The sequence below is a fragment of the Sesamum indicum genome, linkage group LG9 (assembly GCF_026168435.1).
Source record: "Sesamum indicum cultivar Baizhima isolate 11 linkage group LG9, ASM2616843v1, whole genome shotgun sequence".
Lineage (NCBI taxonomy): Eukaryota > Viridiplantae > Streptophyta > Magnoliopsida > Lamiales > Pedaliaceae > Sesamum > Sesamum indicum.
Window position 1 is genome coordinate 15,752,413 of NC_142665.1, and position 9,054 is coordinate 15,761,466.

At 37.9% G+C, this 9,054-nt stretch overlaps 1 long non-coding RNA gene across 1 annotated transcript; it reads left to right on the plus strand.

Moving 5' to 3' along the window:
- The first annotated feature begins 1,478 nt into the window (after positions 1 to 1,478).
- Positions 1,479 to 8,598, plus strand: LOC110013153 (uncharacterized). The gene is made up of 2 exons (XR_002288310.2): positions 1,479 to 1,898; positions 2,040 to 8,598. It is a non-coding gene; the product is annotated as an uncharacterized LOC110013153 (long non-coding RNA).
- The last annotated feature ends 456 nt before the right edge of the window (positions 8,599 to 9,054 follow it).

Genomic DNA, 9,054 nt, shown 5'->3' on the forward strand with positions numbered 1-9,054 from the left:
CAAGTTACTTCAAAAAGATGCTCGATTTCCTTCTCAGCAATTCCATTTTGTTTTAGGGGTATTGCTACGTGTAGATTGATGGTGGACACCTTTTCCTTTAAAAGACATACTAGGCACATATTAAAATATTTTGTTCCATTATTACAGCTTAATATGTTGATTTTAACCATGTTGTAAGATTCTTTGACAATTCTCTACTTCAGTTTCTTCATTCATCAAATATACCTACCACAACCTTATAAGATCATCCATGAAAGTCACAAACCATTTTTTTTCCTGTGATATTGTTAATTTGTGAAGACCCCAAACATCACTGTGCATTAGATGACATATGTTTGTAGCACGATATGATTTTGAGCATTAGTAGCACGACTAGTTTATGACATGGGATAACTTTCACATTCAGTGATAAGCTTCCCAAATTCTTATACATAGTAATATAGAAATAGTAAGTCCAAATCTACAGAAGATGTGACATATGATCTCTACAGAAAAGGATTTTGTGGAAATTACTACAATTGGACATCTCATGATGGAATATTAAAGTATTATAGAAATATTTAGATATATTAAAAGATTGGTTGAATATAGAGAAATATTATACAATATTCTATTATGAATTTATGATATTTACAATATATATTGGTCATATGTACTATAATTTACTATAGAATATGATGATAATGAAGAGGGTTGAGTTGCTCTTTTTATCAACCTAAATATTTGAGATTTGAGGTAAGTATAGCGAATTGAATTTATATATATGTGTGGATATAATATATTGGTTGTTCATATTTTTGATCGGTGATGTTGACTATTTGAATGGTTGTTTATAAAATATTAAATGAAATTGAATGATGAGTTAATGATGTGATGTTGAATTGAAATAAAAAGATGGCTTACCTATTTGGGAGTTTAATGCAATGGCTTATGATGATTAATGATGAGTCGTGTGCTGTCATTAATCAATGGAGATAATATGAGATATCTTACGAGTTGTGTGTTATGCGATATGATTGATGATGGATTGAGATGATGATGATGATGGCTGGCAAAGACCATTAGATGATGCATTCCAGCTTGGGTAAGCAGGGCTCTAAGGAAATAAACTATAACGTCGGATATCATGTCTTGGACTGATATATGATTGTGGGTATGTGTTATTTTTTTACATTTGTTGTTATTATATGATGAATATTGATTGGTTGGTATAATTGTATTATACTTTATTTTCTAGATATATATATTGATTGATAGCTATATGTATACTGTATATATATTACTTTCTTTTTAACACAAAATAAATATATCTTTAAATATAAAAAATATTATTTATTTATTAAAGAAAAAATTAAAATTAAAGTTAAAATTTAATAATTTCAACCACAATAATAGTATTTTTTTTATTTCTTTTAATACACAAAATAATATTTACTAGTAAATTTTATTAACCTATACTAATTTTCTTATTTAGGCTTATACAAAATTAATTTTAAGTTAACCCTAAAATTTTTCTTCTAATTTTTTAATAACATAATTTTTTATTTCTCTCTCTCTCTCTCTTCCCCCTTCTCCCTCTCCATTTTTCACCTCTTATTTTCTTCCACACTCTTTTCTTTTCTTCCTTCCCCTTTCTACACACTGCCTGCCCTCCTCCTCCCGCCGCCGCCTCATCCCGCCGACGTCCTCCTCCTTCCGCCGCCGTCGTATCCCGCTGCCTCTTCTCGTTTTCTTTTAATTTCTCTTCTTCTCTTTTTATTTTCTCTCTGCCGTTGTGTCCAATCGCCACCGTCGTTCTCGGCCTCCTTCATCTTTTCTTTTTCTTTTTTTTTGCTTCTCCTCTTTTTCTCTTCTCTTTTTCTTTTTGCCGTCTCATCGCCGCTGTCGTCAATCCCCAGGTATTTATTTTATTGATTATACAGTTTTTATTCTTTTTTTTTGTTTACATATTTTAACATACTATAAATTTTATTCTTTTTCTCTTCCCTTCTCTCCACTGCCGTCTTGCCCGCCGTCGGTCGTCTCGTCGTCGTATTTAGGGTTTTTGTCTGCCTCATCATCTCTGTTGTTCCTACCAAGTAAGCTCTGGTGTTCTTGCCCAACAGTGCAGAATTCTTTTCTTAATCATTGTTATCTATTTGTTTTGTTTGTATTAGTTGTTTTTTTGGGAAAAGGAGGATGCTTTAAGGAGCTTTTGTCTGATGGTATATCCCTAACTTTATTTGAAAAAGACTATTTTGCCTATGAAAGGAGAATGTTGCATCTAACAAATGAAGAGCTTCAACGAAATAGCTAGTAGGAATGTTATAGGGAGCATGAAAGGAGAACAGTTACACCTGCTGCTAGGGAATCCGTAAGATGAAGGTTGCTCGAAGAAAAAGAAAGAACGATAGCAGACGACCATAGGGGAAGAACAAGTTGCAGCCAAGCATGAGAACATCAGACACAGTATCTAGTAAGATCAGGACAAAGAGGGAACCATCAATATCGAGGGCAAAAGTAGAAAATGTGGGGAAGTAGATAGAAAAATTGAAGTAACAGATAGATGAACTGAAGAAGAGAGGCGAGCTGGTGAAGCAAAACAAGAACTCACCTTTTGCCAACAAATTCTAACCGAACTCGTGGATCCAAATTTTCGACTATCCGGTCTTCCCAAATATGATGGGTTAAAGGATCCACAAGAGCACATTTTTCCCTTTGAATTGATAATGAACTTGTATGGACAAACTGATTCGATTAATGCAAAATTGTTTGAGAGAACTTTGACAGGAAATGCGCAAGAATTAGCCGAGTGGAACCATCGAATCATATGGATAGTTGGTGCAGAAGTTCACGTTTCACTTTGCCAGTAAAAGGAGGGCGAAGAGGTCAGCGACCTACCTCTTCATGGTCCGATAGAAAAGTGACGAGTCCCTCAAAAGTTTCATAGGGAGGTTTAACAATGAGACCCTTGAGGTACAAGATCTAAGGATTGATATAATGACGAGCATATTGATACATGGGTTGAAGAAGCGACCGTTTCCATCGGCATTAGCACGGGATCCTCCTGAAAATGTAGAACAATTAATGCAGTTCGCTCAAAAATACATCGACGAGAAAGATATGAACACAATCAAGGACAAGGAATAGAGTGGAGGTCGAGATAGGCAAAAGCGACCTGATGAGAAAAAAGTCTATCCAACCGAAATACCACAGGTATACACTGTTGGTTACTTCTAGAGCAGAAGCCATGATGATGGTTGAAGGGGACAACCTGCTGTAATGGCCCAGAAAACTAGAGGAACGCTTGGGAAGAGGGATTCCAAGAAGTATTGTAAGTTTTACAGGGATAAAGGGTATGACACGGAGGATTGTTATCAATTGAAGGATGAGATGGAATGATTGTTCTGGCAGGAATACTTCAAGGACATCATACTGAAAGCAGGAGGTAGAGATAAAAAATCCCCTAGCAAAGCAAGAAACATATTGCATAGTAGGTCGCCAAGCAGAGGAAAGCTCGAGAAGGAAGGAACAAAGGAAGGATGATGCGATAATGATCCTGTGAAAGGAGTTATTTGGTGAAGATGGCAGCTCAAGAATATAGGTATGTCTATATTACTATTATTTTTACCGAGAGTATTAGCTTTTGCAAGAATCAATATTTTTGCTAGCGTTAAAATTTAGGGATCATATGTGCACTTCTGTAATATCTTGAGAAAGTGGCTATATTCTGTGTAAGAAAGCTCGCGTAAAATAAAAAGCACTTTTTGAAATAATTTACATCGCAATAAAATATTACCGACCTGGGAAAGGTCGCTATTTTAAGGACTATTCGATCTATGAAAGATGGTGTCTGAAAAAGACCATGTCTGAGAAAGACCAAGCGACCTGAGAAAGGTGAGTCTGAAAAAGACCGGTGTCTGAGAAAGACCACGCGACCTAAAAAAGGTGAAGATCGTCTGGAAAAGACTACGACCTAAAAATGGGGATCAAATCTGTTTGAAAAAGACCACGTGACTTGAGAAAGGTCTAAACTGCATCTGAAAAAGACCACGCGACTTGACAAAGGTGAAGATTGTCTGAAAAAGACAATGTGACCTGAAAAAGGTGAAGATTGTGCGTCTGAAAAAGACCACACGGCCTGAAAAAGGCGATCAATTCTGTGTCTAAGAAAGACCATGCTATTTGAAAAACCTTGTGTGATCTGAAAAAGATCAGTTTCCAAAAAGACCAAGCGACCTTGGAAAGATTGCTATCCGAAGAACACATGATCTGGTGATTTGAAAAAGATCTTGCTATCTGAAAAGATGGACTTGAAAGCGACCCAATTATTTCGATATAAAGTGGATCGCGTTTAAGAGAACATTATTGATTCTATTTATTCCATGGAATTCTTCAAAGTTATCATTAATATGCAGAATGATTACAAGTCTTCTAGAAACTAAGGGGAGATCGCTATTACAAAAACATGAAATGGGAAGATAATGGATGCAATCTTCATGAAAGTCATAATTACAAATTATGAAGTTCCTAAAGCCTGTTTATCTGTCTCGTCCTCGACCATCTTCTCGATCTCATCCACCAAGACTTTGAATTCATCTTCATACTTTAGTGGTGATCCTTCAGGGAAGGTTGCCAGGTTTCCATCCAGAGCGGAGTCAAGCCAGTTGATATCAAAACCTTCCACAAAGCCCTTCAATTTTTTGATTTGAGAGGTACAACGATCGAAGCCCTGCATCAGGTAGTCGGAAGATTTGATCTCTACATTGACCTAGAATGCAAGGACTTGAGGAAATCTCTGGCACCCTGTATTAGAGTATCCGATAGAAGCTGCTTGTGATCATCGGATGCCAGATATCGATTGCGACCTTGATCGCGAGCAACTTCCAACCGCTGCTTCTGATCCTCAAAAGCAAGGTAATCTTCTCGGCCAGCTATCCGACCTGTAGAGAAGGCTTCAACCTTGGCCAATTCTTTGGCAGCAGTGATGGCAGACTGAAACTTTAGAGCTTGTGCTCGCAATTGCGCCTAGAATTCAGTCGTCTCTCTTTCACAGATCGTTAGCTTCGCCTTCTCTTCTTCGAGTAATTTAACAGCGACCAGCTTCTCATGTTGCCAATAGGTGCACTTCAATAAAAGGTGATGGCTAAAAGCAGAAACCTACATACATCAGCAGAACATAATTAATAGATCGGTGAAAGATAATATGCGACCTATATTGCTAAAGAGTATTACCTGAGAGAGGGAATGAGCAAGGTTTTTCTTGACCTGAATATGCGAGAGAAAGAAGCCAAAAGAGCTTGGTCGCAAGGCAGAACGGTGGACTTGTATAACTCCCATGAATCTTGGCCGATATGAGACTTTAACACGGAGCTCTGACCAGAAATAACCCAATTAGGTATCAATCTCTCACCTTCCGTCTCTGCAGGTTTGTAGGAGGGGGATCCCAATTCTACTTGGGCCTCCTTCCACCAGGTTATAAGCTTATTGACCACTTTCAAGTTGTCCTCCTCCTCAGCCCGTGAAATAGCAGTCTTGGCCTTCTTACGAGAGGATGAGGGGCTAGATTACGAGCTCCTATTTTTCCTCTTGCGCCCTTCAGCGACCTCCTTGCCGTTGGACCTTCTTCTGAGTGGCTCAGGGTCGAACTCTTTGATAGACTCTTCGACCAACGGAGATGGGTTTTTGGTCGCAGGGTCAGTATCTTCACTGGCGATCTCGATAGGACTGATGGATCGATATTGGAGCTCGTTCTCAGGGGCAACAGAAGTACGATCAACCTGAGACCTCGGGATATCTCTGGTACGAGAAGGGGGACATGATGAATCAGTTTCTTGAGTGATGATGGGTCGCTTGGCCTTCATCGCATGAAGTCTTTTTGAGATCCGAGCTTCCATTATAATAGAGTCTGCAAGAAAGGATTGGTTATATGAAAGCGATTTAAAGGGAATGAAGGAAAAAGAATAAGTTACCTAGATAACCCTGGACTTAGATGGATGCGGGACTGAGACCAGCTAACTTCAAGGTATTCTCCGTCAAGAGTTTGATTAGCCTTGTATTGATATTGGGTGAGATTACCAATTAAGTCATCTTCTAGTCCTACACTACGAGTCTTGGGCTCGGGTTTTGTGGTGCGCCATTCACAAGGAAAAGGCCAAACCTGATTAGGTGGGGGTCGAATAAAGAAAAATTTGTCTTTTCAGGGACCAACATTTGATTTTAAAATAGAAATGGAGGAACAATGAGGTTTAGCAGTGAGATAGAAAAAGCCTTGGTCACCTGACCTCTTCGAGGTCGTGAACTTATAAAGAGACCTAAAGTTGTCAAAATCCGGTTCAAGCTCTAGATGCCTCATGATTATGATAAAAGCAAGTATATGACGAATTGAGTTCGGGGCTAATTGCATTGGGCATATTTCCAACCTAGATAGTATGAGAGCAACAGGTCGCAGAACTATGAAACGCAAGCCTGCATCTAAATGAACTACAGAGATTGGACAGCTACCAGGAGGAAGCTGGTTCATCCGATCAGAAGAAGAAGGAAGAATGATTTCAAAACTTTGGGGGATGTGGTATATCTTTCTAATCGTCGTGACAGTCATCTGCAAGGTACTTTCAATGCTAAGCCAGGTTTCGTTGACCAACAATGTTTCATACTGTTCGAGGATCAAAGCAGGGGTTACAACCTCTAAGTCATCTACAACTGTCCTAGATGGGCCAATATGATCCTTACGAGCTAAAGGCATATGAGAGGTCACAGATGAACTACCAGATGAACTACTAAAAGATGTGCTAAACTCTGAAGAACTAGAACTCGAAGGCATGATTAAACAGAAAAGGGAGGCCGTAGAGAAATACCTGGAAGTGGAGGAACCTAGAGAGAGCAGATCTAGTCAAGAGAAAGTAGCTCGCATTTAGAGGGAAGTAGATCACAAATGAGTGGCACGACTGATGTCAAATTCTCCCATATTTATAGGGGTCAGACCATGGAGATGCATGCCAAAATCAAGGGCTGTATGCTAAAGAAGATAGGATGATCTAAAGGTTGAGATCAAATGACTCTTCGACTTTTCTTACCGTGCTCCGCACACTAAGAAGAAATGGGGGAGTAATGATGGGTATAACGCTAATTTTGTCTAAAAAAGACTATTTTGTCCCTGAAAGGCCTCAAAATTACAATCTTACCCAGAAGACTGGTGACTTCCTAATTGGGTCGGATCCAGTGACCCGATCCTGACAACCCAGGACACATGAAAGACATCTACTGGACCAACAGAACCCCCAGTTTTATACTATAAATACTCCAAGTTTAGTGCATTTATGGTATGCCTTTCCTACTAGTCTTTACTTTAGATCACTCAGACTCGCTAGCTCGTCAGCGACCTGCTTCCACGACCTTGATACCAAGCATTGACCTAAGCATCGGAGGGACTTCGTTGGGGGCCATCCCAACAAGCCTAATGATCTGCTTCTCTTTTCTCAAGACCCGTACATCAGACTGGGAGAGGTAGCGACCTCGAACCGCTTAGAGGACTAGTTCACCCGACAAAGGAGTTCACACATATTTCGACCGAGATCACTATCTATATATGTTTTCTTTCCTTCTGATATTAACTTTTTGTGAGTCTACAACTCATGCTAGAATTAGGGTTAATTATATTTTGCCATTTTGAACAATGACTGTTTTCTTTGGCATCTAAACTTTTTTTATATCAACTTACCATCTCAACTTTAAAAGTTGTGCATTTTGCCATTTTAACTATTTTCCAATCAAGTTTTTTCTCGAAAAAACATTACATGCAGTATACATGTACTATTTAAAGGTTATGTGATGTGATATTTTTCACACATGCACAACATGTGATGTTTTTTCTGCAGAAAAATAACAAACAAACAGTCATATATGCGAAGTGCAATTTTCGTAAAGTTGAGATGGTAAGTTGACACATAAAAAGTTTTCGATGGTAATGTGAAAAATGGGTATAATTCGAATGACAAAATATAATTTACCCCTAGAATTAATCTATTTTGAATTGTATGGGTGATTTGACCATGTAATCCAATTGATTATATTGTGAGAATAAAATAAATAAATGCAATTCAGTATTCCATTTGTTAAACAATGTATTGTTAGTGCCTGCAAATAAAATGTGTGGATATGTAGTTTTTACATGAATAGTTGCTTACAAGAATGGTGATATGTAAAAATGAGGGAGTGATGAAAACTGAACATAATTATTATGAGAATTCTTGATGACCTGAATGGATCTGTGTGGTAAAATAAAATAAAAAGAGTTGTGATGCAAAATGAAAGAGCTGTAATACCAATTAATATTTATGAGCCTATGTGGCTTGTAAGGGAATTCACTTAAACATTAACTGATGAATAGTGAGGTTTATTTGGTGGAGAAGGACACTATATCCCTCTTGTGAGCAGACTAAGGAAAGAGGAGTTTAATTTATTGTTTTGTTATGAGTTGATTGGGTTATGAAATAAAATTAATCATATTGGAATTAAATTGCTTATATTCTAGATATGTTGCTCCTGTTGTCTCGTATGAACTATTTTTGATTTACATGTATAAGCAGTGCAGATTATTAACTTATTGAATTGCAGTCTCATTCATGTTAATTTAGATTCCAGCTCTGTGTTCCAGTCAGATCGGGTCAGTATGCAATTATCTCCTCACTCGTCAATAAAAATAATAATTTCATTTTGGTGGCGTTTGATGTATATTTATACACATATATATCTATATAATCTTGTGCATTAGATGATAAATATAGTTGTGTTGATGATGAGATTGCGTGTATATATAGTCAACAATGACTGACTGATGTGCATCTTTATATATATATTGCAAAATTTCACTTTTGGTCCCACTAAATAGGGTCATTCTCACTTTTGGTCCCGCGCTTTAGGTGCTCAACACTTATAGTCCCAAAACCCTAATTTTTTAACACTTTTAGTCCCACACCGTTAAAAACTGACGGAAACGGCACGTGACACGCACGTGCCGTTAGTCAGCTGGTATGGTCCATGTTGGTCAACGGCAAAATATCACTTTTGGTCCCA